The sequence below is a fragment of the Octodon degus genome, unplaced genomic scaffold (assembly GCF_000260255.1).
Source record: "Octodon degus isolate 3935 unplaced genomic scaffold, OctDeg1.0 scaffold00504, whole genome shotgun sequence".
In the NCBI taxonomy this organism is placed as follows: Eukaryota; Metazoa; Chordata; class Mammalia; order Rodentia; family Octodontidae; genus Octodon; species Octodon degus.
In genome coordinates, this window is record NW_004525080.1 from 73,616 (window position 1) to 78,926 (window position 5,311).

Genomic DNA, 5,311 nt, shown 5'->3' on the forward strand with positions numbered 1-5,311 from the left:
TGGCATGGCTCCCCTTTAGGAAGGCCACACCCAGGACAAGGTTGAAGAGGTCAGTCTTGGGCATGCTCTTCTTCACCCAGAATCCCATCGTAGCTGAGGCTCAGCTTGAGAAAGACACCACAGCCGTGGTTGATGGGGTCTACTTCCTTACCTTTGAGCCAAAGACCGTCTGCATGCCCTCACAGGCCTGCAGTAGGATCTCGGGGAAGTAGGCCTCATCTGCTTGCATGACAATCTCCAACACATATGCTTTCCTCATGGGCTCTGTCATTTGGTACTTGAGCAGCATGAAACTCACCACAACAGCCACCTTCTCATCCTGAGCATGGCGGGGCACGTTCCCAGGTATCGCTGCATCCTGTTTTTTGCATGAGATCTGCTCATTTTCTTGCCTGTCATGTTCCTCAGAATTGCCTGAAGAGGAACAGGAATGCTGAGGTCCCTTGGAAGTACCGGGCTCTCAGCCACAGGAGCCTCCTTCAGGGTCCCGGGCATAAGAGGATTGGAGGAGAGTGATTTCTCCTCCTCACCTTTGCAGACCTCGGTAATCTCTAGGCCTTGGATCTCGCTGTGTGTCTGAACCTCTTCATCCTCTAGGGCTTCTAGATTCCCTTGATACTGAGACCTAATCCCTAGAGTGAACTGCAGGAGGAAGGAAATCTGACAGGAGTGGGCAGTGAAGAATCCGACCTAGGGAAGAAAGAAACGGGGGATTTCAGTGTCCTCAGCATTAATACTCAACTATTGTGGCTCTGATGGAAGCTTCTACCAAAAGTCTCTAACTGGAAAGAGTGCTTTAGGGATTTCCTGGGCTCTTCTCTCCTGGTTTCTCTGATTCCCCCAAAACCCGAAGGAGGATATAGCAATACTCCAGAGGAGACTTCCAGAGATTCAGCTTGCAAATCCTCAGGGATCTCAAGAGAGTTCTGTGGGTTCCTATGTCACCCTCCACTTCATTACTGGGGAAGGTGGTCCAGTTATTAGCTGATAGGATTTGTAACCAGGCAGAAGCAAGGAATATATAAGGAATTTACTGTTGCCCCCTCTGAGTATTGTGGTGGTCTCCCCAAGGCATCAATGATTTACTGAGGTGTCTTCTGTAACTCAAGCCCTTTCCCCCTCACTCTCATGATTGAAAATAATGCTAAGATTGATTCTTCGGGAACACAACTCTTCTGTTGTTATCATTTATATTTCATGCCTTATCTTTGGGTGAACATTTAAACCCAACAACTCTCAAGCAATTCTGTAGCATCTATCCATAAAGCAGGTCTCCTCTCACTTGCCTGTGAACAGAGTGAGGAAGACATTGTGTGCCCACCACCACTGGTACTTCCCTGGAATTGTCTCAAGGGCTGGATGGTAGAGAGCACTTTGTTCTAGGGAGACCCAAGGAATTGCTTGAAGGTTCTTACCAGAACCTCTGAGAGGACCCACAGGCTTTCATCTGCTAATGTGACATGACGGAGGCACGAGGAACAAGAAGAGTCCTGGGAGACTTGGCCAGTGAGTGAATGGTTAAATGGTGAGACAAAAGTATGCAGGTCTGTGAGCATCCAACGGTTAAAGAAGGAAAACTTTAGATTCCGTGAGGTGTGTGGTGTCTGGCCAGTGTCCTACACTTTCCCCAGCAACACTGCTCGCCCTGAGACAGCTGCTTGCCCAAACTGCTTTTCTTCTGTTCATTCTCTTCCCCTAGTATTCTGAACAAAACCTGGCAGACTGCAGCTTCACTGCCCTCCAGGAGTCTCTAAGGCTGAGTCCTCTCTCTGAGACAGTCCCTCTGGTCTTCTCTGTAACTGAACTAAGTCTCCACTCCGAGTCATCTGTTGCATTCTTTCTGTCCCTAGGGTCACACACTGACACCTCATGTGCCTGACGAGTCCCTACAAGGAGCATCCTATTCAATCTCCTCGTGTCTTGAGGGACTTAAGAACAAAGTTCTGTGCAGCAGTGGGAACTGTCCAGAGCTGGGAAGTGCCCAGTGGCAGAGCACAGACTACAGCATTTCTCAGGCAGGCACTGAGGGCTGCAAGAATGATCTTGCACAGATCCTTGCCCTGGCCATATGGTCATCACCTTCCATCTGCACATGGACAGTGTTCAGCGTCTGCCTGGGGATGGGAGTGAGGAGCTCAGAGAGGCCCAGGCATCGCAGGAGCTGTATGAGGTGTCGAATGCTCCCCGGAGCAGACTGTCCAGCTGCACTCTAATCAGACTGGGAGCTGAGCACCCAGCTCCAGCCACGGCCTGTGTGTGAGGCTCCAGAAGGAGGGTGTTCTTGGAGATTCCCCAAGGTATCTAGAAGAGTATGAACCACTGAAGTGGGCAGGAGAGAGGATGGAGTAGCCAGTGAGTGGGGACTGACCAGCAGATCACAAGGGGAGTGGCACCACAGGCAATGGTGCTGACCCCTCTCCTGGGAGTTCTGCCTTTCCATGGAATGCCCTCAGGGGAGGTCAAGGTGCAGGCTTTCCTGGGGTTTGTTCAGGGCCTGCATTTCTTTGCCTCCTCAGCAGCTCCCCAGGGGGCTTCCACCTGTTCTTCTGGAAGCCAGATTTCTGTTATTCCTCATGTTGCATCCCTGTCATCTGGCAGCAGTCTGGCTCCTTTTTTAAGGGTCCTGCCCACAGCAGCAGGAGCAGAAACAAAGGCCAGGTGGGACCCCCTCTGGGTCCACACGCCCGGGAGATGCTGCTTCTCCTTTCAGCTGCAGGCCCGGCGATGCAGTGGAACTGGGCCAGGACGCTGCTGTCCCAGCCTTGGCAGCTCTGTGGGTACTCCCAGGAGCTGTGGAGGTGCTGGTCTGTGTTGTACGCCACCTCCTGGCAGCCAGCCTTCTCCTGGGGCACAGCCCTGCGAAGCTGCAGCAAAGAGGTATAGCACAAGGGACTCTGTTCCTGGCATCTCCCGCAACTGTGGCCCCTGAGGTGTCCCTGCCTCAGGTTCCCATCCTCTGGAGCCCACCACGCCCACTGGGCCCACCTCACCCCTGCTGCCCCGACTTTCTACCCAGCCCACAGTACCCAGGGCCCTGGCTCTGGGCTCGTGCCTCTCCCCACTGCTGTTGGTGCACTTGTTTTCTCGACCCACATGCTGTGTCTGTGGTTGGCACCTTACTCCAATGCACACCAACTCTCACACCATGCCCTCTGCCAGCGTCTGTCCTAGGTGAGGTGGCAGAGCAGCAAGCCCTGTGGTGTCCATGCTCCCAATTCCCTTCTGGCTGCTCCCAATCTGAAAAACCCCTGGGGCCCAGCATCCATGGATGCTGCTCTGTCCACCCAGGAATTCGAACATCATACTGACCCCTGCAGGCTCACTTGGCAGATGTCTGCTGTAAACTCACTCGCAGCTGCCCCAAATAAAGACATGCTCCAGTGCCTCTGTCATGGTGTTTCCGGACTCTCTTCGCATGTGAGACCCAAACCCAGTGTGGCTGGTATGACCACCATTCTTGACAATGATGCCAACGGAATCCTCAGGCTGACTCCCCTAGCTTAGGTGACGTGTATCTCTTTATCTGCTGTTTGGTACTGAGAAAAAAGGTGCATGACACTGCTAAACAACAGACAAGTAAAGAAATCACTGACAAACAGGATGAAATCCAGCAGCCTTCATGAGCAGATCACCGAGGCCAAGCTGAGGCACACTGCTCTGGGGCCTGACTGAGAGGCAGGGATACTGCGTTACCCACACTTTATCTCCTAGTGCTCTTCAGAGATCCAAAAGCAACTCCAAAGACCCAAGAAGGGGTCAGAGGCCTCAAAAAGATCTCACCAGGCAGCTTTCAAGGTGTTTGATAATAGAGAGCAGGAGATGGTAAAGCAGAAATAGACCGAGTACCAGCTGCTGGTATCTACCTTTCAAGGGAATCAAAAAAGAATCAAGGCCCGGACAAAGTCTCCTCAGAGCCTCCAAGGCACATTTCACTGGGACACTGAAGGACACTGGGCCAAGGGCTGCTACACCCTCGGCACCCACTCAAGTCGTGTCCAGTCTCTGCACAAAGGGGACACTGGGAGTCAGACTGTCCCCATGCCTCTGGAAGCAGGGCCAACTGTTCCAGCCCCAAGGCAACTCCGACCTGTCCTTCCCCAGTCGGCTGGAAATGGCTGCTGAGGATGACCGATGGACTAGGCCCAAGTTCTGAGGCTCCTGCAATTTCTGTCACCACAACAGAACCCAGGGATCTTCCCACAGGAGCAGGTAACATGGTCTCTTTTCTTCTGGACCTAGGCATTATGTTTTACCAGAACACACAGGCCTTCTCTGTCACTCTTATGTGGGCTGACGGCCTTACCCCAAACCACTCTCTACCAAACTGTTGCTTTACACCATGAAAACAACCATTTTTGCAGATTCCTTTCTAGCTCTCCTAACCTGACCAACCCATTAGTGAGACGAGGTACACTTTGAAACATACATTCGATTACTACCCTCCCTCTTTAGCTATTTTTTCTCTCTTCAGCCCACCCCCTTCTCAACACAGTCTACAAACCGTAGCTTCATTCCACCCCAAAAGGTCGACCCCATTCGTGGGACACTAAATGCCCCTCACTGCTTCTCATCACACTCCTATCAAGGGTACCTCAAGCTTCTACCTGATTCCCTAATGAGGCACAAGATCTCTCACACTGTGAGCCAGGCCGGGGACAACCCCCCTCTCCTCTGTCCCCTTATTCTGTTCCTCTGCAAAAGTACTAGCAGGAAATTTCATAGATTTGTCCTCTGATGGTCTCTCAACCTGACTAGAGGCCTCTCAGTATGACTGGGGCTCAGTACATCCCTTCCCGAAACTTGGCCCAGTCTACCCAGTCTTAGTAATGACCTCTTTTTTTCTCCAGAACACAACCCCTGTAAATTTCTTTTAGCCCAACTTGGAGAATATTCCTTCAACCTCACCCTTAAGCATTTAAACAGGACAAATCCCTCTGTGGTCTGAGACTGCTTGGTGTGCCTGCTTCTGTGGTCTTCAGCTTGTATGACAATCCCCACCCCCGAATCTGCCTAGATAAATGCTCAGATGCAACTTGCTGTACAAAAGGGCTTAGGCCCATCCTTCAAAGAGCCAGCCCAAACCCTGCTTAGTTCACACGCAATAGCTCTGACATCCAGGGCTACCAAACTCTTTTAGACATACTCCACTAATTTCTCAAAATTCCCTACAACTACGCACTCTATGGGTTCCACGACGCCAGACATTTCCTTTCCTTCTTGTATCGAGCCCCCTTGTACACTAAGCATGTGGCAACATGGAAGAGTCCCTTGGAGGGAACCTCTTCTCAAAGCCAGCAGCCATTACTCTCAG

The 5,311-nt window shown here is 51.7% G+C and overlaps 1 pseudogene; it reads right to left on the reverse strand.

Moving 5' to 3' along the window:
* Positions 1-50: 50 nt before the first annotated feature.
* LOC101561271 lies at positions 51-3,207 on the reverse strand (annotated as a pseudogene).
* Positions 3,208-5,311: the final 2,104 nt, after the last annotated feature.